Source organism: Numida meleagris, chromosome 1, assembly GCF_002078875.1.
Source record: "Numida meleagris isolate 19003 breed g44 Domestic line chromosome 1, NumMel1.0, whole genome shotgun sequence".
Lineage (NCBI taxonomy): Eukaryota > Metazoa > Chordata > Aves > Galliformes > Numididae > Numida > Numida meleagris.
This window is the reverse complement of record NC_034409.1, coordinates 174,358,616-174,386,483: the sequence shown is the minus strand read 5'-3', so window position 1 is coordinate 174,386,483 and position 27,868 is coordinate 174,358,616. Positions and strand designations below refer to the sequence as shown.

Sequence of the window (27,868 nt, the reverse complement as noted above, 5' to 3'; positions counted from 1 at the left end):
AGTTTCTTTCAGCGTTCAGCACCTTCATTTTTTTCTCCGTGGAGGAGATGTCTCCTTCGGCTCGGCCACCTTGTTTCCCAGGAAGCTCTCCGTTCTGCAGATCCTACCTATCTTGCTCATCTCTGCTGAAGCAGTTGCTTTACATATATAGCAAGTAAAGAGTTGGAGACTTGAAACACTGCCTTAATATTGTGCCTTTCTGAAATGCACAGGAATAAGACTTTAAGAAGTATTTAGTGTTTCTACTGCTTTCGCTGTCTCTTAATCTGAAATGACTTCAGCAGTGGTGAAATAACCGCCTTTGGAGGGCAAGTTCTCGTGGTTTGGTTTGTCCTTCTGCCCGTTTCAGCAGCAGCTGAAAACCCCCATTTCAATCTTTTCTTCTCTGTCCTATATTTTAAGATGAATCTGCTAACACGTTTTGTTGTGTGGCACTTCCTCATTTGGATTTTCTGTTCCCCTTCCTCATGCTGCAGATTCTTTCCTAAGCGTTTCTTCTGATTTCTTCTGAATTCTTCTTTTGCTTCCCTCTCAGTCTTTCTTTCATAACCTAGTATTCCCCTTAAGAAAGAACTGCTTTGTGGTAAAATTCTGCTTCGTACCATTTCTGGTAAAAACCCACAACCCACAGATGCTTTTTGTATTTTTGAAGAGTGAAATGCTTGAAGATTTAAAAAAAAACAAAAACACAGCACAACAAACCCTTCCCTCCCCTGCTACAGTCATCCCAAAAGAAACTTAAAATGGGGGAAAGTAGATGTAAGACTTCAAATGCATTGCCAGATGTAAACCCTTCTTTCTTCTTCCGAGCAAACTGCCTACTATCAGATATCTTTAAACCACAGAATGTTGTTTTTGGCAGGGACATCAGAAAGAGAATTCTCTCTTCTAAACAGTTGTTGTTTGGAAAACAAGCATATGTCTGGCATCATCATGGATCTTTAAATGAGGAAAAAGTGATTTTATTTTCAAAACGTAGTAAAACAGTGTTTTCAGCAGAACCAAATGTTAAATGGTTTTTGGAAGCTGAAATGTAATGGTGTGTCATTACAGTTGATTACCGAGGTTGAAGCAACAAGCGCCGCTTGCCTTGAACTGCAAAGTGTTAACCACAGCCTGGCAAGGCTTTTGCTCAGCCAGCTTACTGGGCTCCAGAGAAGCGCACAGCCAAAAACAAGGCATCTTTTTGTAACTTCTCAAAGCCAAAATTAAATATTGAGGCTCAGATGTAATTTGACAGCTTACTTATTTATAAGTATCTGTGAAGTTAACTTAAGAACCTTTGGCTATGAATGTATAGTTTGAGCATCTCCCTTCTTATTAATTTTGGTTAAAGCTATTGCTGTTAATGAAGCGTTGGAAAATACATTGAAGTAAGCTTTGCGTACCTAAGGGGTGACAGTCTACACAGTGAAAAGTTTTGATTTGTTGGTCAATGATAACTTTATGCTGTGTTACAAGTGAATAGATACAATATATAGCAGTTCCAGATGCCCAAAGAGGTTAGTTTAGGCTCATTAAATTACAGGGAGAAGGTAAGAGTGGAGAAAAATAATATGCTTTAGCAGTCAGTGGGGAACACTAGGGAGATTTAACAGTGAGGGCTGGAAATATGGGTGTTGAACATGGGGGAGGAAAACCAGGCATTGTAATTGATGGTTATTTTAAGTGATCATATTCTCTTTAAGATGTTCAAACTCCCGATATTTTTAAAACTAAAATATATGTGGGAAACCTTGAAACTAAAACTTGATTGAAATACAGACCTTGAAGGACCAATGCTCTTTTGTTATAAGTGTGTTTTTGTGTCTTCTAAATGAACTTTGAACAAAACATAAATGTCGCTGTGGGAAAGACAAGATTTGTAGAAATAATTAAAGTTATTGTGGATTAATTTGCATGATATTCCTAGTATTTCATTAAAAATCTTGCTTTTTTGCTCATTTCTTCAGGTGTACAATATAGTGTCGATTTTCTGTGTTCTAAGCATGCAAGACTTGCTGATTTAAATGCAATTCTTAAAGATTGTTAAAAGAAGAAAAGAATTACCTTGATCAGAGTGGGAAAATTGCATGTTATGATTTTTCTGGAGGCATGAAACAACTTTTGGTGACTTTTTGAATAGAAAAATGTGTGACCTATTGAATAGCTGGTCCTTAAGGATGAAGTAGTTGCAGGTTCCTTATCTGCCTCTGCTTTCCCCTCAACTGAATTTATCTCCCACCAAAAAAAAACCAACCCAAACCCAACAAAGAGTGTTAGTTAACCCTTTTGTGTAAGATTAAGATTTATAGCAGTTTTATCCAAGAATGGTTACTGATAATGTAAAGGCTTAGAAGAAGGTGAAGACCACTTCCTTATTAAGGCGTTGTCTCTGCCAAAGAGATTATTTGTAGTCAAAAGGAGACTTCATGTATCAGTCATCTGGTCTAGTAATAGTTTTCACCCACTCTATTTATTTTTAATAGCTTTTGTTGCTAATGCATGAATAAATTGCTCTAGAGCTTTTTGTGCTTGAGGCTGATAGTGCATTATCACTTCCAGCCATTAAATCAATGTTCTCATCTCAGAAAGAGGCGGCAAAGTTGTGAAGGGGCATGAAATCTGAAAATGTCTTTTGTGTAGTTTTGCATTCTTTTACTTGAAATTTGGTGCATCTCGTACAAGATCACCAGTAGTGGATCTCTGCTAGTGGGTGGTGGGCTTCTTCTTATACTTGTTTTTCTGCTTAGGGGAGGACATAACTATTTCTGTAGCAGCAAGATTATATCTGTGATCCAAGTTGTAAAGTCTTAAACTTCAATTTTTAGTGAACCACATCCGGGCAAGGACTGTTGTATGGATACTGGTTATTGTTATTCTGACTCTTTATTGGGAAGATTCCCTCCCTCCATGACTGTTTATTTGGTTCCAGCTGTTTTTGTTTTAAAGGACTTAAACATAGAGCTGTTGGCTATCCTAACAATAACTTATCTACTTAAAGTTGCAAGATAACCTTTTAAAGTGGCAGTTTTGATGCAGATCTACAAAGTATTTTCATGATAAGCTGGTAATACACCACTCCTAAACAGAAAGCCTTTTGGCATCTCTGCACTGTTGGTGTTCTTGAAAAATTTTGTAGCCTATGGGATCAGGTGATACTTTAAAGTGGTTCCTCGTAAAAGAGCTTTTAAGGAAAAGATTCTATACCTTCTCAGCCTGCTTTAATTCATTGTGCTTGATGCCGAATTTCCAGGAATTTTGTAATTTGTGAGATTGTATGTGGTCAACTCAGGTGACTGTGGTACTTGTACCAGTGCAGCAAATTTTAGTCACAAACTCAACCTATGTAGAGCTGTATAGGCACTTCAGTCACTTGTGGTGGAAGAGTGAAGATTTGATCAAGCATCGAATTCTCAGTCTGGTGTGCCTTTGCTTGCTGGCTTTCCTAAATCCATAATACATATGCTTTTGTTTCTGAGCAAACATGTAATGCACTTAACACCAGCAGTTCTCAAACTTTTAACCAGACCTCCCTTTTCTGTAACAGCTTGTTTCTATGCTGCTCCTCTGCCAACCCCAAGCAGCTGTGAGGCAAGAAGGGGAAGCTCTGTGTCACAGCTGTGCTGCTCAGTCTCTGTCCTCTGGGATGTGGAGCTGGAGCCCCAAAGCACTGTGTGTTCCTGTGTGGTGATGGGAAGACTTGGATCTGAACCTGTGCCAGATTCCCTGCTGTCCTTCCCTTCTCCTTCCCGTTCTTCAACAGAATGGTCAGTAATAACCAAAAGACCTGATTGCTTCCATTCTCAAGCATAAGCCACACCCTTATTTTGGACCTTCCTCAGCAGGCATGGCGTCATGTTAGGCACATGGCCTGTTTTCTTTCCCTTTCTGCTTAGTAGTAAAGAGTAGTTTTTTCTCTTTGAATGAAAAAGTTAATATGGATTTATTGACGGCTTGTGCCTTTCAGCAAACAGTTCTCACTTTTTCAAGGCTTCTAAGGTTTTTTTTTTTTTTAAGTTAAAATATTTTGCGTACTTAAATTCTACTTGCAGTTAAGTCTTACAAGGGAGGTCAAGGGCAAGAAAGGCTTTCTTGAGTAGGTCAATAGCAAAAGGAAGACTAGGGAAAATGTGGGTTTGCTGCTGGATGAGGTGAGTGCCCTGGTAATGTAGGACATTTGAGAAGGTGGACTTACTGAACTCTTTCTTTGCTTCAGTCTCTACTGCTAGAACTGCCCCTCAGGAATACCAGACCTTGGAGATAAGAAAAAATCTGGGGAAAGGAAAGCTTACCCTTGTTCAAGGAGAATCTGGTCAGAGTAGCCAACATGGATTCACCAAGAGGAAATTATGCTTGATCAGTCTAGTAGGCTTCTGTGGTGTTGTGGTTGGCTGGGTAGATGAGGGGAGAGCAGTGTATGCTGAGTACCTTGACTTCAGCAAGGTTTTTGACACTGTCCCCCATAATATCCCCATGGGTGAGCTTATAAGATGTGGGATAGATGAGTGGACAGTGAGGTGGATTGAGAACTGGCTGACCAGAGGTAATCAAAGTCTGCCTGGGTGCTTTCCTGTGTAACCCTTTCCTGTGTAACCTACTCTAGGGAACCTGCTTTAGCAGCGGGGTCAGATTAGATGATCTGCAGAGGTTCCTTTTAACACCTGCAATTCTGTAATTATGTTTAACTTGTGAAAATGTACATTATTTGTGACTTTCAGACTCTTCAGTAGAGGGGCACAATGGGGTCATTGAAAATGTAGTTGAAAGGGGTGTTTTTATGGTTGTTGGAAGACTGAAGAAGGATCATAGGCAAGAGACTGAGTGACAAAATGATGGCGTACCTGCAGTCGCATTAATATGGATTCATAAGGGAGATATGGAATATACGTATAAAATATCATACATACTAAGAAATACAGATGTGCACTTAGTATATTAGACTTGGTTATCAGATCTAGATTTTTTTCATTGTATCAAAATTTCTTCATGGAAATTGTTTTTTTAAGATTCTGCTTTTGAGAGCAGCTTCACCTAAGTAGAAATGCCCCCCAATAGAAAACACTGACCATGGTTGGTTTTTTGTTTGTCTCTCTGAAGAGAGACAAATATTGTTGTTGTTTTTTTATAGAAAGCATGCTTTTTTATCTTTTAGTATGAACTTTTGTGATAAATGCATGTATAAAGTTTGTGTAGATACCTATTTCAATCACTAAATGGTTTTTCTATGTGATTAAATCAACAGTTTAAAAGGAGTTATGAGAACCGTATCACTCACTGATATTGTGTGGTATATTTTGACAGTAAGTTTTAGATCAAGACACAGTGGATTACTGTGCTGAATGGTGTATACCTATAAGTACATAATCTTACTGCTGTCTCCTTCCTTGTTGCACGTCTTCGTATATCTGATGCATTTTTTTAAAAAAAAAACATGGGAAATACCAGATTTATTTTACTTTTTTCTTTTTCCTTTGGCATTCTGAAGCCTTCTAAACTTCATTTATTGATCTTAGTTATTAGGTATTTCTTCTTAGGGGTACATATGTGTGTGTGTGGTATTTTTGACTTAACATTTTTCAGTGGGGCTGTGACCTTGTGTGCAGGTCATGCTTCTACCACTTTTCTGTAATGTTGTATCAGTCAGCTATAAACCACATAACCCTCTACTACTTAAAGAGTAATTTGAACTAAATGAAGTCTTAATTCTGGGTGGGGCAGTGGGCAGCTCCCTTATTTGCTTTCAGTGCTGCCTGTTGGCTATCTGAATGTTCTTTGTATTTCTTATGTTGTCACCATATCCGCTGCTTTTTTTAGTGAAGAATTTAATTTGAAGGCCTGTATCTGTCTCCCATCGAGCTGTGGGTGAATATATTCAGTGATCCCATGGGTTTTTTTTCTGGCTGGAGTACTTAAACATGTGTAGCACCTGTCTATGTTTGTTAGTGATTGGAGAGTCTTTTCTGTTTAGATCTAAGATGACAGGGTGAAAGAACTATACCTACGTTGTGGTTGGTACGGGTGCGGTAAGAGACCTAGAAGGCGGTTGTATCTGTAGCGTGATGTTATCTTTGGATTTGGCTTTGTTTGTAGTGAAGAATCAGTACTCGCTGTTCAAGAGGAGTGTTGGCCTGGGCAAGCCTCTGACTGCTGAGGTGCCAAAGAGGTGACATTTAGGGGCTGGTCAGTGCTAGCGTGCTTCTTACCTGCCAGGAATGTCTGGCAGACCAGTGCTGTTACTGTCTGGCTCATGGTCTTAGCAGCCTATCTTTTCTAGATGATGAAATCTCAGAAAATCAAGTATTTCACCACAGCTAAATTCCACAAGATGTTTGTTTAAGGTTTTGCTAGCTTCTGGTCCACACACATCTTCTGTCTAATATGGTCAAGCAGTAAATATTTTTACCATAATCCAGTGAGTGACAATGAATAAGAGAGATACTGGATACAGGTTGAATATTTTTACTTTGTCGTGTGCTTCAAGGAAAAACTCCAAGAGCATAAACTCACTTGGAAGAAATTGATGGCAGTGGATGCACTAGATGATTTAGCGAAGTCTGACCATCAGAGCAATTCTCAGGAACACGGGGAGTAGGAAGCTATCCTTAGGGAGCTGAGGAGAAGACAGATCACTCTACACAGTCTAAGGACAGTGTATGTCCTAAGTCTGCATCTCTAGATGTCTTTGGAGGCTCAGAGTTTGGACAGCAGCAGCTAAATCTTACGTTAAGGACCACCTGGAAAACATGAGCTGCTGTGTCTTCCTTTGTGTTGCAGCTGTCATGTCTGAGTTGAAGACTGAGATCTGGCTCAAACCCAGTCTAAAGAGAAGAAACTTAGTAGTTGTCTTTATCAATCTCATGAAAACTGCTGAGGATGGGCAACTATGAAGCCCCTTGGTTCTCAGTAATTGTTTTCATTACTCTTTTATAGAAAAGCCCCTCATCCCATGTAGAAGTATTTCATTCAAACCACTTGTTGATATGTGGTTCTGCTCTTCAGAGACCCTAGCAGCTCTTTGGGTTTTCCAGATGACTTCTGTAGAGCTTCAGTAGTTTGTAAGATTTTAGTTGCATGCTTTTGAGTACAGGAAATTATAAAGGCAAATCAATACTGAAAATTTTAAACACTTCCTTCTGTGTGTGTGTAACAAGATAACAACTGCTGTTTTAATTCAAACTGCAGTAGTAAGCTTTGGATGTCCATGTATGAAACCATGTTTTAAAAACCCTCCCCCGCATCCTACAAATCAGACTTCACCGTAAAATCCTTTTTTCACCATTTTGATGATGACCTACTGTTCGAATACTTTTAATCCTCAATCTGCATAAAAGTTGTGTTTTGCATTAAATCCTTTTCCTCTGTGGATTTCTGAGGTAATCCTCTGTATGCCATATAGCTTGTTCTTTAAATTGCTTGCATACTAAGAGTTCTGTTTAAAAGTTTTAAAACATTGATTTTAAATGCAATTCAGCTGTTTATGTATTTCTATCCAGAACTCAGTGTTACACGTTTTGTCTTTCTAAGGTTGTATCTTATTGAAACTGTTGAGTGCTGTCTCTAATTTGATCAGTCATTTTAAGTCAAATGTGGTTCTTGGTGGATAAGTCACTGATGTACTAGATAATGTATGGATTTCTTTTCTTTAAATGACTTCTGTTGGGATTTGTTTCTTCTTGGAGATCTTATGGAAAAGAGAATCCATTCCAAAGGAAGTGTGTATATTTGGTTGTGCTAGGAGATGGAGATTTGGACTGTTAAGGGTGATTATTGAATATGTATTTTCCTATATCTCATACTGCATGCATCCGCGATGTATTTTTCATCATAGTTATCTGTCTTAAGTATAGAACACACAGTGAGAAAGTCCGTAATTTCTCCTTGTATTCCATTCCTGTGTTCTCTGCCTTGTCATTGGTTTTTGTTTAATATTTTAGTTAAAAATAAATTAGGAAAATGTGAATTGAAAAGACACAAAACCTCTTGATGTTGGCCATGTCTTGATGTTTCATTTAATGGTGCAAGGATTTATACAGTCTGCTGGAATAAATGCCAGGATAGTTGATATTGTTTGACCATGAAAAATGTGCAAGATTCTCATTGTCACAATCCATGTGGTAGTTCTTGGCATTCTTCCCATCACTGTATGTTCTACATGTTGCTGACCTGAGCAATGAGTTCATTCATCAGAGGGTGGATTCAGTTCTTCTATTTATATAGTGCAGCCCTACAGACCATTGTGTTGAGGAAACTGATGAAAGTGGTGGGCTGCAGTGAGTAGCTAGTGTGGAGAAGTGACTAGAAATTCATAAGGTACTTCTGCAAAGATTAATGTGATGTAAATACGTCCTCAGCCATCCTAATAGCGTGGTACTAGAGGGTTTAAGTTCTTGATAAAGGTCCAGTCACCTTGTACTAGGCTAATGCTGTAAAGACCTATGTTTTGTAGGATTTCTTTCAGGCTAGATCTAAAGCAGATCTGCTGTTTCTCGAGCCATGAGTATAACTGAACTGAGACTGTTGCCTCATATAGGGTGCTTATTCCCTTCTAGTTCTGCTAAAAGGAGCAGACTTCACTTTCCAATTGCAGGAGAGTTTGCCAGGTTTCTATGTTTCCCTCGATCAGATACAGGAGTTGCTAGAAAGGAAGGTAAGCTCCCTGTGAACAACTGCAAAAACTGTCTTCTCAACATGGGTGTAGTTTAGTGGGCATGGTGCTGATTGGACTAGGTGATCTTAGTAGTCTTTTCCAACCTTTATGATTCTATGATTCAATTCAAATCACTGATTTTTATAGGGTCCTTTGTGACATAAATTTAGTCAGGTGTGCAGAGCTGCATTTCAAAGGCTCCTCTTGCCCATGTAGTGCACGTATCGTGGTGATAAGATGGAAGACCCTGAGTACGAATGAACTAATACACATGAGCATTTTATTATGTGTAAGTGGCTTCAGTACAGTTCCTTCTGAAATCATTTGAACACTTAAGTGAGGGTCAAGATCTTAGCCAACTGGCAGATATTGGTAGCAAACTAACTGGAGGGAGAGCGTTGTTTGCAATAGATGTCCACGGCACTGCTGCTTATGGGAATTGAGAGGGAGAGCAGCATGCTGTTAAAGCTCTGGTACTTTGAGGGACAATAAAGGAAATTTAGGGAGAGCGGTGAACTATTCTCTTGGAGCTAAAATCTGTAATACTTTCATGGAGACAGTATTTTATTTTTGCAAGAGCTGCTCATTATATTTTTAGTTGGTTTGTTTTAGCAAGTATGTATCTAAGTAATATTTGATCTTCTGTGAAGTGTCTCAGTGGGACTCAAACCTGTGTTTTATTATGCTTTACAATAAGCCATTATCTTCCATTTTCCCATCCCCGTCTTTAAGTGGGTCAATCTTACTTCCTCTCTAGTTATTTCTTATTAAAAACAGGGGCCTTAATTATGAAATAACCAAGCATTTTTCTGGCCTTTAAAAATATAATTAATCTCTAGCATGATCTTAGTCTTTAGCTTAATAGTCTCTCTAGAAACTCATACATGTTTTTAGTATTTTAATTGATCAGAGAGCCCGGTTTTTAGTGTATATACAGTGTGTCATTCTGATATTGAGAAGTCAAAATTACTGATGATTTTGTCTTTCTGATTGCAGATAAAACCACCTGAGAGTACTAGCAAGTTACAGAACAACCATCTTCACAAACGAGTAAACAGAAAGGATATTCTCTGTTCCCCTTTTTAAATGGTGAGTTGGTCAAGGGAGCTCTTATTGAACACACCTTGTCATGTATGACTCAATTATTAAAGCTGTGATAGACTTCTTAAACTGAAGACCAATGCTGAAGCTTGGAAACTGTCCAGAAGTTTTTGAATTACAATTGGGAATGAGGCTTATATTTCTCTTATGTTGAAGACGGGCTGTATTAGACACTGAAACAAATGGCAAAACACACTGATAGCCCAGGAGACTGTTATTATTTAAACATTAATCTTGTTGTGTAGAAAACAGAAATAAATTTATTGTATTCATGGATGCTCAGGAAATACCGGATTTTAAATTTGCATCCATTAATTACTTTTACCCTCTATAATCTGTACTTTGCTGATGTGCTGTCTTAGAGATTTAAACCAAATCTGCTGAGGTTATATGTTTGACTGCTTGCCTCAAAAAGTGCAATGGATAAAAAAAGATTTCTATTTATTGATATTAAACTAGCTTTCTGTGGAAAAGCCCTCTTTCTCCAGTCTGTCTTGGCTGGGATGTGCTCATACACCCCAAATTTCTGGGTGCAGAACATCTTTTGTGTTTGTGGGAGAGCAAGAAAAAACTGAATAGCACCTGCTTCGTTGTGATGATGCAAGATGTGGGCTGTGCTGGTTGATGCTAAAAAGGACTTCTGTCAAATTTTAGGCAGTTTTGTTAGTATAAGTAAAGATGTGCTGGTTTTTAAGGGTTTGCAGCTTTTCTACATCTGTAATGGGAAGCAGAGAAACCTTTTGATCAGGAGGAGAATCTGGAGGGCAGGTTTAGCGTTCTTCCTTCTGAGAAGATGAGTAGGTTGAAAGTAGTATTTAGCTATTTGTGGGAGAGACCCCTTTCTTCCGAAGTCTGTGAAAAAAGCCTGTTTTGTTTGTATAGTAAGGTGTTTTCATTTTAAGTTGAATCATTCTTATCATCACTTAGGTTGTCATTGTGCGTTGTCTTTTCTCACTTCTCTGGATTTCCTAGTGTGTTTTGCTAATACAAACAGCCCAATAGTTGTGATAAAATGCAGCTGTTAAATGTTTGTGAAAGGTACTGATTCCTTAGCGTGCCAGCTTTTTGCTGACTGAGTAGTCCAAAATTCTCCTACTGTTCTCTAGAAGCCTGTTTCTTTTTCCTGCCCAACTGTAGTAAACCAACGAAAAACACTGGCTCAGTCAGCTCAGTTTGCAAAAAGATGAATTTCATTAATTATATAGCAGTGTTGGGAGGGTGGGGCAGGGCAGTGTTTCTCATATGAGTGCCCTGTGGAGGTGGGGGGAATGCCCTGTAAGAGAGGAGAGAGTGTCCTGAAATCTTTGCATTACAAGTGGGTGAAGTCAACTTGAGGTGGATCTATTTTTGAGTTGAGCTGACTTAAAAATCAAAGAAATGTGATCACAGATTCTGATCTTAATTGAGAGATGCATGCATTGTTCTTGAGCTTTTGATGTTTTCTGATCTTGATTTTAAAGGATACTGAGTATTTAGGCTTAACTTTTCTGTGTATTGGCTTTGGATTCTATGCAGTGTGCACTTATTTCTCGTTGGGACTTCATAGAATCATAGAATCTTTCGAGTTGGAAGAGAAGGCCATCCAGTCCAACTCCCCTGCAATGAACAGGGACACCACAGCTAGATCAGGTTGCCCAGGCCCTGATCCAGCCTCGCCTTGAAAGTCCCCAGGGACGGGGCATCCACCACAACACTGGGCAAACTGTGCCAATGCCTCATCACCCTCACTGTAAAAGATTTTTTCCTTACCTAGCCTAAATCTACCCTCTTTAAGCTTGAAACCATTTCTCCTTGTTCTGTCACTACAGACTCTGCTAAAGAGTCTGTCCCCTTCTTTCCTGTAGCTCCCCTTTAGATACTTGACTGATGCTTGGAGTTGAGGGACTTTATTTTTGAATTGTAGCCTGGCGAAATGAATTTGATGGTTGTATCCAAGGTGGAGTAATTTGATAAAAGTGGCATCTGTGCAGTGAGAGACCTAAGTGTGCCCATCCTGTTCAGGGCAGTGGTTTGAACAGATTCTTCATGACGACTGTATATATGAGCAATTCAGTGCTATGTCTGTACTACAAATAGATGTAGTCACTGGCTGCAGTCACTTTGAACTCTTTTTGTGATTGGCATCACAGTAACTCCCCTTCAGAATTATACAGCTAGTATATGGGAATTGCGCGAAGATGAGGTTTAAATCTTGGTTGTCTGTGCAGTGATTTAACTGAATCAGTTTCTAAATTTAAACTGATGTGGTTAAATTGCTTCTTGAACTGTGCGTAGATTAGTCTCTGATGGCTTGATTTTTCCATATGTGCAGCTTGTCTTTGTAGATTACATTGACTATTTGAAGTGTAGTTGAAAGCAATGTAAGAATTGATTAGTTACATAATTTGGTGTGTGAAGGGACAGTGTAATCTTCAGGAGACCGTACTGCTCTCTACAGCCTGAAAGGAGGTTGTGATGAGATGGGGGTTGGCCTCTTCTCTCAGGTTATGAATGGACAAGAGGGAATGGCCTCAAGTCATGCCAGGGGAGATTCAGGTTGGATATTCGGAAGAATTTCTTCTCAGGAAGAATGGTGAGGCATTGGAACAGGCTGCCCAGGGAAGTGGCAGACTCATCATCCCTGGAGGTGTTTAAGGAAAGAGGAGATGTAGTACTTAAGGACGTGGTTTAGGTGGGCAGTGTTGGTCATAGGTCAGTGGTTGGACTAGATGATCGTAGAGGTCTTTTCCAGCCTTTACGATTCTTAGATGACTTGAATGATACTTCTTGAGAATTGGCATCAATGCCTTTGTGCTTAATGTTAACTTGTTAAATCCAGAGAACATCTGGTTTCCAATGCATTTGTACAAGCTTTGGTCAGTTTGTTGTGATTCTTAAACAGCCTTAGGCAGGGTGCTGACAACCGTGATACTGCCTGCCTTCTGGGGCCTCAACACAGAGTTGGTGAGAGCAATTCTCATTCACAGTGGCCAGCTGCTTGCAGCCATGGTCAAAAAGCCCTCTCCTCTTGGCTTGTGGGATCTCGCCAGCTCAGTGGGATTTAAACTAATAATTGCATTTCCCAAGATACTATTGTACTCACCAGGATAACAGCAACACCAGTGCTGGGATGGAGGCATGCTTCTTAGCTTGTTGAGGCTGTGAAGCTGGGAATGTGATGTTCGAAGGGAAGGGCGAGGAGGACCTGACCCCGCTGTCTGATGAGAGGAGAGGGGGTCCTGGCTTCTGACTTTGCTCATAGAACTGTTCACGTTTCCTTTTTAAAATAGTGGTATGTTTAGACAGAAGTATAGAACTGGCCCCGAAAAATGGAGATTCTATTTAAAGGTTTGCAACATGGACATGATGGTTTTAGATGAGAGAACACTTTGGGGGAAGTGAGCACTGATGCATGATGCAGTTGGGAACTGATGATGATTGTCTCTGACTCGGTGTACAAAACAAAAGATGATGATTATTGTGTTACGTCATCTTTGCAAAACTTCTTGTTTTTAAAAGGCATGCATTTCACTTAAGGGAAAACTCTCAGCACCTTCATTGTAAATCTTCTGTGACAGGCTATACGTAGAGACCAAAGGCATAAGGAGAGCCTTTGAGTATTCTTTGCATTCCCTGGATGCTTTCTGTCTAGGTCAGCTGAGAAAAAGAGTGGAAGAGAGGCAGTAGGCAGAGACTAAAACACAGGAAGTTCCCGCTGAACACGATGAAAAGCTTCTTTACTATGAGGATGACAAAGCACTGGAACAAGCTACTCAGAGGGGTTGTGGACTCTCCTTCCACCTTTCAGAGTACTGTATATTTATTGAAACAAGCATAAAAATCATTTGATACTTCATGCCTTTGAAATAAATTTGGTCTTAAGCATTTATAGGTAAACACTGTTTTTTTTTCCTTGCAAATAAACCATTTAAACCAACATATACCACACAAGCATTCACTAAAAGCATCTTTTTATGAAAATGATGCAGATGTGAATTAGTTACATGTCTAGCAAGAAATAGCATTTGTAGTGTATGCAGGAGAAGTGTCATGTAACACAGTCCTTACAAAGTGACAGATGCTTCTGTGAGTCTTGGGAATAAATGTGTAAGAAATAGCTATTTTCTTCTGTTCAGTGGGATTTTGTTGATCTGGGAACAAAATCTCTTACTGGGGCTCCAAAGTGATTTTTGGAAATGGGACAACAGAGGGTGGCAGAAAATTGCAACAAGTCTGAGCTGTTTATCGTAATTTAAATTCCTAGTAACAAGAATGATGAGATTTAAATCTTCCTCCAATGATAGTACTGATGCTGTTTCTTGCAAAAGCTGTTACTAATCACCCAGGCCAATATATATTTCAGGTCTAGTTTTGACATTAAGTAATCACTTCTGTTTAGCTTGCTGTTCACCTGCACAACTAGATGGTTGGACTGGATGATCTTGTAGGTCTTTTCCAACCTAGCTAATTCTATGATTCTGTGATTCTGTGTAGCTGGTCTTTTCAATGTCTCTGTTCTGTTTCAGTATGAGAGATGTTAACTTGAGTTGCTAGCTGTTTTTCTTTCTTTTTTTCTTAGTACTGAAGCAGATTGAGCGCTCTCACTATCACTTACGTAGTCTCGGCTATAAGGGCTGTAATTCCATAAACTGCTTTGGCTTCTTTCCTTTGGATTATGTTTCTGTTTGCTTACGTCTGATTCCAGCCTGCAAGTAGCTCAGCCAGGAGCAGCAGCTATGACAGCAGAGAGGTTGAAATGGAATGGAGAAAATAATCCATTTAATTAAATCAAGGAGTAGTTGGTTCACAGCTGTCTTAAAAAGCACTACTTTAAGTGGAGTAGGTCCTAAGGCAATATCTGGGTTTTGCTTCTGAGGAAACATAACTCACCTTGTAGTTGAAACATTTATTGCTCAGTATTGGCGTGATCTACGTCCAATTTCCAGTCCTTCTACAGTCCCTGAGAGCCCGTAAGCATGATCAAATAGCTTTGTCTTCCTCAACTATATAGCTGAGATGCTGCTTGCTTTTCTCAACTTTGGAGAGTAAATACAATGCCTTAGTGTACAGATACTGTAGTAACACAGGTACTATGCAACCTTACTGTATCAGGCTTTCTGGTGCTCTTTTGCAGTGGTAACCGAGCCAAACTTGGGCCGTCCTTTTCTTTAGTGTTTTTTCATTGGCCTTACTGCCAAGGCTTTGGTATGTGGTTTGCTGCCAGCAGGATGGCTGCCAGCTAGTGGGGAAGATGAGGTCCTTCCCCAGGCGTTCGGTGGCTTGTATGTGTTGGAGGGAAGGAGGTAGATAAAGCCGTGAATTCTGTGCATAAAGTGTCTTTATTTCCTTCTTTCCTGTGAAACCTTTGTTCACAAAAACTGAGTGAGACATAACTCAAAGCCATTATGTGGCAGGTTTTCAGCCTTGAGATGATAGTTTTTTTCCAAGTGTTTTCCTTTCCCTATTCACCTTGTCCCCCAAAAAGGAAAATAAATGTAGTTCTTTTTTGACCTTTACATAGTGAAGAGGCTTCTTAGCCTATAGCAATATGCTGTCATTTTGGTTTGGATCCTCTTGGAGATCTGAGGACTCCATGTGTACAATAACACAAGTAGAATTCAGTTCAGGTCTTTGATCATAGTGGGAGAACACTCAGACAGCATCTCCCCCTCTGCTCTCCTGTTGTCTCCCAAGTGACTGCAGAGTCACTTGGGAGCAAGTGCAAGAAACCCTGACCTCCAAATTCTTAAGTATTAATAATTCTAGCACCACAATCAGGCATATTTTGATGATACAGATCCCCCCAGTTGTGGAGTGTATGAATGATTTTCTATTTCGATTAATATAAAAATGTAAGGTGCTCTGTAGGAGCATATGTAGTAGTAGTGATCAGAATCTAATGGGTCATGATACTTGGAGAGCTTGTTTGGAACAAATATCTCACTTCTCTTTCAAAAAACAGGTATAATGCAGACATGGGATCATCAGCACCCCCTAGTCTGCTCCTGTTGTACCACACAACTTGCTAATGCCATCTCTAGCCACAATTTCCTACTGCATATTTCCTAATTTCTTTTGAAGTCTTTGAACATCCCTGGAGGTCTACAAGCAGAAAACACTGGTGGGTGGTGCCGCTCTTTCTTGCAGGCTCTGTTTATTTAGTTCAGGTCTGCTTTTACTCTACTACTGTGTTATGCTATTCTATAATATTACTACACAGTATAATAATGCAGTATTATACTACTTTATTTTCCTCCCAGCTCCTCAACGGTTGATATTGACATGGACTAAAGGAAGAATTGGAGATGGATGAAGTCAGTATGATGCTCCCCAATGCTCAGTGTTAGTTTCTCAAATTTAGTACTCTTAAAAAATAATATTAAGATTTTTCAAAACTGATACGTATGTAAATTTATATATCTATATAATGTATATAAATATATACAGCATATGTATAAAAAAAGAAAAGAAAGTAGATTCTACCTGTGTATTTAAAATAGGTTCCATAAAATATATTTAGTTGCGCTAATTTGAAATACTGGAAGAAAGCCAACTTTAAAAACAATTTAGCATTATCATTGGAAATATCTGTATGCCCAGTAATCTTAGCTAAGATTTGATGACTTTAACTGGAAAAAGTTGCTTAATCCTCTTCTAAATGATTGATTATATATAGTGAGAGTGTTCTTTTTCCTTGAAGCTGGTTTCTGGAGCGCTCCTGCCCTGCCAGCTCCATGGAGATCTGTTGATGCAGTGCCAGATTTCACAGAACATAGCTTTTCAGCCTCCCAAGTCTTGAAAGAGGATTTTTAGAGAAGGTTAACTGCTGTATTTGGTCTGAGACTTATGATGGTTTAATAGTAGCCTATTTATCTCACAATGGGAGTTACTGTAAGCGTAGTGAGGAAATCTCTTAACGGCTGCAAATAAGGTTTTGTAAGCCAGTATTACTGCATGTTACGTTTAGTAATGCTTGACATTCATTTTAGGCTTCATTTAAAAAGAAAACAAAACAAAACCAAACAAGGACTATAGATTGAATTTTTAGGAAGCTAATACAGGGCAGAACTTTGACGTACAAGTTTGGGATGCTGGTAGAAGGAAGAATATGTAACAAAAGAGCCAGAAACAGCATGGGAAAATGTTTTGTGTTTGGGGAGATAGTTGTTTATTAATGTGCTTCATGCATTAATAAGAGAGTAGATGTATCACATGTATTCAGATTTTTTTCTGTATTATACTGCAGTTTTTTTCTCTCAGTATTCTATTCTTGGTGAAAGATACAAGTTGGTATCTATCCAGGTAACTTAATTTTTTGAAAAACGTCTTCAGCGGTGATGAGGCAGGAAAGGCATATGGTCCATTTTTATTTCTGCTGGACTGTAGGTGTATATGGAGCTGATGTGCCTTTAATAGCTGGATGTTCTGCTGTGCTAACTATTACTATTTTATGTTATGAACTGGAAAATTATGAATTGCTAGCTTCTTGTTTCAAAGATGAATTGTATTTGTGGTTAATCTGAAGATGGTAATGATGTGGAATGCAGAGAGGAAGAAGGTTACCTGACAGAAAGGAATTGCATCATTAGTGCTCAAGTTTATGAACACTGGCAGATAAAAGTGTAGGAAAGATATGAAAAGTATTCATGCTCTGGGAAACCTCTAATCAGAGCTCAGCCCTCTTTAGGTAAAACAGCCACATAGAGCTGCAGAATCATAGAATGGTTTGAGTTGGAAGGGACCTTGAAGATCATCCAGTTCCAATTCCCCTGCTATAGTCACGGACACCTCCCTCTAGACCAGGTTGCTCACAGCCCCATCCATCCTGGCCTTGAGCCCCTCCAGGGAGGGGGCATCCACAACCTTAGTGGGCAACCTGTTCCAGTGTCTCACCACCCTCACAGTAAAGAGTTTCTTCCTAATATCTAGTTTAAATCTACCCTCTTCCAGTTTATACCTGGCTATGTTAGTCCTGGTGCTTAGTAAGACTGTGTGTGGGTTGTGGTGAGTGTGAGTTTTTTTGTTTGCCACTATTGTGATGCCCTTCTATCACTCATAGCATCTTTCTTGTTTTATGTACCAGTCCTCGATTGCACTACACTCTGTGGTATGCTCTGGTCCATCTTGTAGTGACTGGCATGCTTTGTGGGAACAGATGGCACGCTTGGCTCAGGATGAAAATAGTTGGGAATTCTTATGTTGCTTTGCTTAGACTCAGCTGTTAATAATAGAATCTAAACACAATATTTTGTTAAGTTTTTCCTTAAAATGAGCCCAAATAAACAGGTTTTCCCCACATGGACTTAACTGTTCCTTCTAGATTTCTAATAGATAGGGAAAGTGAAATACTGGTAGTAGCTTCACAATCAGGAGGACTGGGAAAATCTGGAGTTTAGAGCTGAAATCATAGAATCATGGAATGGCTTGGGTTGGATAGGACCTTAAAGATCATTGAGCTCCAACCCCCTGCCATGGGCAAGGTTGCCAAGCACTAGACCTGTCTGCCCAGAGCCCCTTCCAGCCTGATCTTGAGCGCCAGCAGGGATGGGGCATCCACAGCTTCTCTGGGCAGCCTGTGCCAGTGCTTCACTGCCCTCTGAGTAAAGAATATTTTCCTTGGTAGGAGTGGATAGGAAGCTCTGCCTTGAGGAATTTTAGCTTAAAACGTCATGAGCTCTCTGTGTACTGGAGACATATGCTGGGAAACTTATGCTCAAAGACCTTGGTTGTTCAGGTGGACATTGAAAAGTTACTTGCAAGACATTTTAAGCATTGTGATATACTGTGGTGGCCTGATCAAACATTGCTACAGCTGCTTTCCAGTGGGAAAGTCTGTCCTGCCTGGTGAGAACTGGGATTCCAGGAGGCACATCAGGATCTGAGGCAGACAAAGATTGATGCTGAATTGTCAGGATACAAAGTGTTTTTTCTCTTGCAGTTTGACCTGTGTAATTGCTCTCATCCATCTTCCTAGGGTGCCATGTGCATAACAGCTGTGTATGTGTGCATATATATATGTCAAATATATGCAAACGCACTGTATATGTGTATATATACAACAAAAAACATGCATATGCATGTATGATTTTTTTAAATGGAAAACAACTGTGAGAACTTAACCCATCCCACTGACCTTTTAGATTAACTGCTGAGGGGAAAGGTTGAAGAACAGCATTTTTTTTTTTCTGAAAAATGCCGTTCTGAAAGCATTCTTGTAGTAATAATTATTAGGCCTGTAAGGGAAGTAGGGAACACAATGTGTTGCCATATAAGTGGGTATTATTGGGCATGAAGTGGATCCTTCGTCACTTCTGAACTTTCCCCCGCAATTTAAGGTTAATTGGAATCCTGAGAAGCAAATTACTGAATTTGCTTCTGGTTTAGCTTAAGGTGATTTGAGGATTTGAACTGCATGTTCTCACCACATGCTGGATCCTGGAGGTCTTAACGTTCAGCCTTCATCACGTGGGTTGTGACCCAGACAGGTATTTCAAGCACTTTAAATCCAGCAAGGCTCTGTTAAATGGCTTCAGGGTAATCCAGCAAGGCCTAACTGCCATCTACGTTTTCTTCAGATAATCAAGGAATTAGCTTCTGATAACACTTGCTGTTTGTGAAGGTGGAAGGCTGGTACAAGTGTGTTCTAAATGGACTCCAAGAACTGTTTGTGCATTATTGTAGTTCAAGTGTGTGAGGAGAAACACATTTTTAGTGAAAACGTTCAATATTCTGTTACAGAATTTATTCCAGTGTCAAATTGTCTAAAGTAGCATAACATACCATACAGTCATAATGCTACTGATGTTCATATATTAGCAAAATATTACATTTCTGTAATCTAGATGAAAGGTAACTTTCCATAATTTAAACTGTGATGATAATATGTATTAAGGCGCTTACTTTGACTGGTTTGGGTGCCTGACAGTCATTCATCCAGGAGACCTTACTGAAAGAATCCCAGTTACAGTAGTCACTTGATAGCTGAAAATAACAGCCGCTCTGTGCTCTCAATTTCACAGGAGGGAATCAGTGTGTTTATAATACTTTTTGGACTGCAGTCCTATCAGATCCTGCAATAGGCAGATGCCGAACAAGGCAAACTTCCTCCAGATGAGAAGGAAATGTCCTGGTATGCTTGACTTAGCTAAAAGCATTTGTGGAAAAGCAGTTTTCTTGTCACTTTTTGATTTTATTACCTTGTTCTTCAAAGAGAAACAGTTTCTAGAAAAATTTAGTGGTACTGGATAGGTGGCTATCATTAATATTTTAAGTGTACTGTGAAGTGTTTGAGCCATGGTTTACGTTAAGGCTAGGAATGCTTCTGCTGGGTGGTATAAGAGTGACCTGAGAATGACATACAGGCACTTTTCTTGCTAGCTGGGCTATTGACTTTGGTTAAAGAGAGTGTGAACTGTGTGGCTCTCTCTCCATAATTGACTCTGTAGTCAAACTTGATGAGATCCATGGAGATGACATCTGGAAAGAATTTTGACCTGGTATTGGAGGACTGTGCCTTACTGAATTAGCTTGGTGATATAACTAGCTTTCTGTTGCTCTGTGATTTTACTCCTTTTGACCTCATACAGCTTATACTGCTCATTAAATGTTATCATTTAGGTCACAAAGGTGAAAACAAAATTAGATTTGACAAGATGCTGTTTTTCCAATCAGTGTTGTTGTCAGTTCTTGCACGTTTTCATTTGTGTAACCACTGGTTTTTCAGAGTAGAAAGAACTGAATAAATTTAGCAGCCGTATGGTTTGCATGTGCAGAGATGATGCAGAAGCAAGACAGAAGATTATCAATCTTAAGTCGTCTTCCTGTGCTGTTAGACAAAGGTTTGCTTCCGCTTTCTTAACTCAGTGCTGAGTTTCTTCTTCTGGCTTTTCAAGAAGTGGTATTTTTGAAGTGTAAATGTTACTTGAGAGGTAGACTGTATTACAGTATTACAGTAAGGTAGCTCTGTATTTATTTCTTTCACCTCTGCTTGAAAAAAAGAGCTGCATGTTTTTTGTATATGCCCAAGGAAAATATTTTCAAGTTGCTGTGCAGAACTATTGAGATAGAACTGAAACAAACTCCGACAAATGCATACTGTGTATCTTTTCAGTGAAGTCAAACAGAAATAAAACTAGAAATGAAGGAAAATAAATGGTGACTCAATTCAGTTCTGTTTGTTTGAATAGGAGAAGAGACAGTAAATTCTTGGAGCATGATACAGATTTCAAGAAAGGTCATATGAAAGAAAAATGTTTTCAGTGCAGCATAAGTACTGGAACAAGTCCATTCTTAAGATAGCAAAAAGCAATCAGATGCTCTTACGTGACTTGAAAAGCCATTTTTCTCCTGTGTACACTTGTAACATTTACAATGCATTTGATGTTATCGGGGTATTAGTTTGGAATAGTAAAATTAATGGTGGCAGTAAGTTTTTCCTGTTGTTTTTTAATGTATGAAGGCAGCTGAACAGATGTTCAGAATGGTATGGAGTATTCCTTCTTCCCCATACCACCATTCCTCTCACACAGAGCCATCTGGAGGAGGCTTGTGAAGAATGAGCAGCCATCGTGATAATAGCAAGATTAATGTGTCAGCATCTTTTGTTGATACTTTAAACTGGGCACTGTTTGTTCAAGGGGAAAGCAAGAATGTGAGCTGTCGTCATTGTGCATGTAGTTAATTATCCACATGCATATGGAAAGAAGTTGAGAAATTGTGTTTCTACTGAATAGTAAAATAAATTTATGGTGACCACTCTGGACTTGGACCCATACAGTTACAATCTGACTTTTTTTCCATGACTGTGGTGTGACTGGCCACCTTTTACCCTTAAGTACGGTGTGAGGTAACGCTGTCCTGTTACATCAGATTTAAATTTACGTGTTTGGGTTCAGCAAAAGCTTCTGTCTGTTTTCCCGGAGTGTTCCAGTCCATGCTCTTAGTGTGGTATTATTTTCTTTAGCCCGCTGTTGGTGGTGGTGTTTTCTTCCTCCCCCCAGCAACAAGTACACGTGGTAGATGCCTCCCAGTTTAATTAGCTTGACTTCTTCAGTACCCTTGCTTCATTTGGGGGAGAGGAATCGGTGTTTTGGTGTAATGAACAAGATTTCAGTTAGGAAAAGGACAGCTTATGGGAGACTAGTTGAGTGTGAAGGTGTCCTGGTTCATCTGTTTTCTGATACAGGATGAGTACAAAGGAGTGGATGGAACTGATGCTGGCAGGGTGATTGAATTCAGGAGAGTGAGCTATTGTATTCTGCAATCTGTGAACCTCTATTTAATTTCAGATATGCAGTTTTTTTCCTAAATAGTTATCTTAGTAGCACTGACACATTTTAATCTTCCTTGTTAAGCTTAACGAATGAGAATCTTATTTCAAAACTTACCAAATAGTTTCAGTGGGACTGCCTTGTTTTTCTTTCATTGCTTTGTGTTCCGCTTTGTGAAAAGAAGTTCAAAGAATGGGAACTCAACATTATATTCAAGAATGCTACTTGGACAGAGGTGCTTAAAGCCTGAAACTCCTGCTCTAGTGTAGTAAACTGCTCTGAGAACATGAATTGTAAGAAGGAGACAGCCAAAAATTACTTCAGATGGCTTTTGGGGAAAGATGAGCATAGGGAAAGGAGGAAAGGTTAAAACTAGCTGAGAAATGTTGTATAATCTATTGATTTGGATGATAAGATCTTATTTCAGGAAAAAAGAAAAGATATTCTGTAGATAATGTCCTAACTGAACCAGAGAAGAGCTGTAGTGAAATTCTACAGAAATGAAAATAAAAATGCAGTAACCTTAGTTATGCTAATGATTGTCTGTGTGCTAGCTTAATTTATAGAGAGCGTGAAATATCTTTATTTCTTTCTTTAACAATGGTGAGGCTACTTAAAGGATCATATACATCTCATACTTACTTTGAAGCAAAAGATGAAACTTTATCATAATCTCTATCAAAATGACACAGTTTTTATCTCCTTGTAAACTGCTGGGGAAGAGCATTGCAATGGAGTGAAGTTAGTGTTAGGATTGTAGTTTTGGTATGTTTTATTTCCATTGAGAAGGAAGAATTTAAAGTAGTAACATCTCTGTCTTGTTCATTGTGGCATGCTTACTAGATGGTGGACTGTAGAAAATCACAGAAGAACCTGTATTGGAAGGGATCCACAGGCATAATTGAGTCCAAGACCTGGATCCACGCAGAGCAACCTGAGAATTCAACCATATATCTGGGAGTGGTGTTCAAAAGCTCCCAGAACTCCAGCAGCTGAGGGCCGTGCCCACTGCCCTGGGCAGCCTGTTCCATGCCCACCGCCCTCTGGTGCAGACCCTTTCCCTAACCCCCACCTGCCCCTCCCCTGACACAGCTCCACGCCGTTCCCTCGGGCCCTGTTGCTGTCCCAGAGAGCAGAGCTCAGCGCTGCCCCTCCGCTCCCTGTGAGGAGCTGCAGCCGCCATGAGGCCTCCCCTCAGCCTGCTCTGCTCTGGGCTGAGCAAACCAAGTAATTGCAAATTGAAATACTCAGTTCTGTGGAGATCTATTTACTTTTTTCTCCCAATGCTTATTAATTTTCTGAATTAATGTGTTCACCTTTTATTGGTTCTGTAAACCTTGTGTTGCTGGCCCACAGTATATCAGAGGTAACTACTGACTCAACACTTCTGTATTTTTCATGGAATTCTTGAATATGCAGAAGGTTGACTAGGGAAACTTAGGCCTATAACATGCATTTAGGTTTTAAATAAAACCAAACACCATCTCCTCCTCTTGATTTCCTTTATGATATAACCAAGCCATGATGTATGCCCAGAAGAGCTCAGGGCGGAGAAAACCCTTTCCAAATAATAAAAAAGAAAACAATCCTCTAAGTTTGTAAGCACTGAGAAGTACTTCACTGCAACAGCAATTGCAGGAAGGAGCTGTGTTAAAGAAACAAAATTGCTTGGGGAATCTCAATGCTAATTTAATCATCACTACTAGGTTGGTGTGATAGGAAGATCAGAAGTGATGATCTGGTTCTGAGAAGACAAGAAGTTTTCATTCCAGCCTTGGACATCAATGCCTTTTTGAGGTAGATTTGGCAGTCAGAAGAAGGATTTCTGGAAGTGATGTTGGTAGACAGTTGATTGTATGGTAAATTTCACCTATTCTTTTTAAGGTGGGTATTTTCTAGGCATTTCGCTTTACGTGTAATGTCTTGTCCAAAGATGTAGTTTACTAGGGATAGGAGAAATTGTTCTTGCTTTTTAGTTACCTTGAGGAGGAAAATTCTATTAGACATTCAGTGTACTTCTGACAAATGGTTGCCCTTGTCTGAACAAATAGTATCAAAATCAAGAATTGCATTAAGAAAAAAAGAAAACATGAAAAAACTGTGCATTTACTAACAAGAAAAGAATACACTTGCGCTTAAATAAAAGTATAGAAGAAAAGCACTTAAAGCACTTATGACTTACGATCATGGTGTTTAGTCAAAATATTTCATTTTGATTCTTATTCCATAGTAACACGATTGACACAATAATTGCATGCTTGATGGATCTTCTAGTTATTCACAGTTCTTTTAAAAACTTGGCAGTTGCATGTAATCTTATTATTCTGGGCCATGTAAACAATGGTATACAGTAATTGATGGCCAGGTATTTTACATACTTTTGCAGCATACAAAATGCTGATCAAAAGTTTGGTTGGAATGAACTTAGTTTAAAAAAAACACACACACACACATTGTTTTATTTTTTTATTAGAAAGGATAGATTAGTGACATCCAGATCATGAACTTAAAATAATGATTTCCACATTATCTGCTAGTTCTCATTTTCTTGTCATTACTGACAGAGAAGTAAATGAAATTCACAAATGAGTTGGCAAAATTCCAAAACAATGGATTCCCAGTTGTTGCAGTCTTTTTTTTGGATGAAGGAAAACACAGTGGAATGTGTGTAAAGGGATGTGCATTCCTTTCCTTCTCTTGAGATAAGAGAATTGGAGTGTGTTATCCATGTAGCCCCTTTACATCTTCAGTGAAGGATGAAGGCCTTTGGAGAAAAGGAAGATCTATGCTGGTAGTGGCTGGGGGATGAGAAATGTGAAGAAGGGATAGCATCAGCAAATCTAGTGCTTTGGGTCTGTTCATCTTCCTGCTTTTTCCCTTCTCTTCCTGTTTAGCACACACCAAGTATCTCGAATTACAAACTTGAAGAACTCAGATGGAAATTTAGGGTGTTGAATGGTAGGACACTAGGTATGGCAAAATATAACTTTGCAGGCATCTGAAAAGCTGAATTACCCTCGGCACAGAAGCAGTGTAGTTAGTATGTGAGAGTGTAATTAGATTGTGAGAGCATTTCTCTGTTTTTGGTGAGGTAGTATTCAATTCTAGGTTTAGACGCCCAAATTTAGGTAGCTGCATAGCAGAGTTTATGCATGAAGTATTTGATCTCACCTTATTGTACTTGTATCTATCTATTGATAGATGCAGCAAATAAGTTGTCCTCTTGGCTTCTGCAGACCTCTCATAAGGAATGTGGACACCAAATACACTTATGTAATATCAAACTCCATTGCTTTCAACAAGCTGCTTATTCAGTCCATCTCTTTCTTTTCTACGGAAAGAGAATTATGGTAGTTCCTCTTTTTAGGGGGCTGTGAGATTCATCAGTGAAAGTTCTAAAGCCTCCTAAAAGTTAGATATTCAGAGAGAATTAGGATGAATGTATGGAAAGCGCTTTTTTGAGGCAAGTACATTCAGCTTTGTTATATTCTACTAGAGGGCATAAGAAAAAAGCCTCCTTTTAAGAACTGAAAAAAAAAAAAAAGAATTGAACAATGTCTTTGAGAAAATAAGGAAACATTCACAAGGAGGATTGTATAATGAACTGGCATTCACTTTGTATTATTAGTGAACATATAAAGAACTTGAATACTGCAAGAATCACAAAATCCAGCTCCATTTTTTTTAATGCTGTTGGTATGTTTTTAGTGTAAATGACAATGCCTTTTGGGGGATGTGGAAAGGCAGAGGCACATTCTAGGAGCAGCTGTTGGTTTGAGTTTTTGCCAGTTGGTCAAACACTTGAAAACTCAGCTTGCCTTTTATAATAGCCATGCTCTGCTGTTGTTTAGAAAGATTGTACATTGTGTTTGTCTTCTTTCATCTTTGTTACTGCACATCTGCTTTCTGCTTGATTTTTAAATCTGACTTGCCAAGGCAATGTCAAGCTCCCTGCATGCAGTTCAGCAGCTGCTGGCTGCAGGAAGGTGGTCAGAAGTGACCTGGGGGGAGGGGATGCTTTGCAAGAGCAGGAAAAGCCTAGGAAGAGAAGCTCCAATTCCTTAGTTATCTCTATCTGTACCTTGATTACCTCTAAGGCAGTAACTGTTGCTAAGTGCCTTCTAATTTTAAAGTATGAGGCAGTTAAGCTCGTTATTATGAGCAAGGGGGAAAAAAGGGGAAAAAAAAAGAAGTGGGAATACTGAGGGAATGTATCTAATGTAAATTTTTAATGGACTGATCTAAGCTAATTCAAGTTTCTGATGTGCTGCTCTTTCCAAATGTGCATGGAAATAAAGTTAACTGCACTTGCTGTTGTCTGTAGGGTTTGAAGAGTGATGTTTGTGCTCGGGTCAGTTTGGTCCAGTGCAATGTTGTCTCTGAGCATCCAACGGATGGATTTAGGGAGATGTTAGTGACATCCACCCTTATGTTTCCTTTCTCGTCTGTTGACTTCTGCTCCAGTTCTTCAGGTCTAGTGCTTGTGTCTCATACACTTGTGGTGCAGCCTCAGAAATGTTTTCTGGGCCCTTCATCTATGGTGCCAGATGCAGAGGGTGGGCTGACGCCGTGGCACCACATGGAAGCTGATCCCTCCTGTGCTTGAAGCAGAAGAGTGAATTTGTGTTCAGTGCGACTAATGGTGTGCCCACTGTGCAGACAGACTTCTGGATCGGGAGCTGTGTGATGCCCAGCTGAGGCTTGGTCCCATTCATCCTAGGAGCAAGTCTCTGATTGAGGTATCTTCTTAAAAGTAAAACATAGACTACTGTGATTGGTCCCAACCTTCTGAACTGGTACAAGTTTTGGAATTAATAACAACTCTTTATTTTGTTTTCTGTTTATTTGGGAGTGGATGGGAAGAGAAGCTGTATTAAAACTGTTATAAAATCCAAATGTGGTCTATCAAGTATCTGATTCAACATGTTTAATGTAGTGACAGATAATCACAATGAGTATCTCTGCGAGTAATAAACTGGGGCTGAAGAGTAACCTGAAATGACAGAGGAACGTGGAACTCAGTGAACCACCATTGCAGTAACTGCATTCACTGTACAACACAAACCTGGGAATTATAGACTGATACCATAGAGTCACAGAATGGCTTAGGCTAGAAGGGACCTTAAAGCCCATCTCCAAGGATGGGGCTTCTCTGGGCAGCCTGCGCCGGTGCCTCACCACTCTGAGTAAAGAATTTTTTCTGAACATCTAATATAAATCTCTCTTCTTTTAATTTAAAGCCATCACCCCTTGTCCTATTGCTATCAGACCGTGTAAGAAGTCACTCTCCCTCCTGTTTATAAGCTGCCGTCAAGTACTGGGAGGTCACAGTGTGGTATCCTCAGAGCCTTCTTTTCTCCAAGCTAAACAAGTCCAGTTCCCTCAACCTTTCTTAATAAGAGAGGTGCTTCTATGCCTCTGATTATCTTTGTGGTCCTCCTCTGGACCATCTCCCTCAGCTCAGTGTCTTTCTTGTGCTAGGGTCCTCATCCATCAGGAACCCCAGCTCCTTTTCTGCAGGGCTGCTCTCAATAAGTTCTTCTCCTTTTCTTTACACATACTTTGGTTTGCCCTGAACCAAATGCTGCATCTTGCCCTTGGTCTTGTGGAACCTCATTAGATTCACATGCGCCCACTTTTCAAGACTGTCCAGGTCCCTTTGGATGGTGTCCCTGCCTTTTATTGTGTCAGCTGCACCTGTCAGCTCAGTGCCATCAGCAAACTTGCTGAGGGTGCACTCTATCCCACTGTCCAGGTCATTAATAAAGACATTGAAGAGCAAGTCCTGAAATGGGTCCCTGATGATACTACTCTTGACTGGTCTCTGCCTAGAGATAGACCTGTTGACTACAACCCCCTGGCTGTGACCATCTTACCAATTGTTTATCTG

The 27,868-nt window shown here is 39.6% G+C and overlaps 1 protein-coding gene across 5 annotated transcripts in view; it reads left to right on the top strand.

Annotated features, from left to right (window-relative positions):
• The window catches only part of WASF3 (WAS protein family member 3), a 67,039-nt gene that overhangs the window by 7,990 nt on the left and 31,181 nt on the right, over positions 1-27,868 (top strand). For 3 of the 5 annotated variants that reach the window (XM_021378958.1, XM_021378935.1, XM_021378939.1), the window contains one exon: positions 9,626-9,718. The exons of 1 other annotated variant lie outside the window; for it this stretch is intronic. The gene's annotated coding sequence lies outside the window, so the exon portion shown is untranslated. Of the gene's footprint in view, positions 1-3,531; positions 3,750-9,625; positions 9,719-27,868 lie in introns of those variants that run through there. One more of the 5 variants, XM_021378947.1, reaches the window with a different exon arrangement.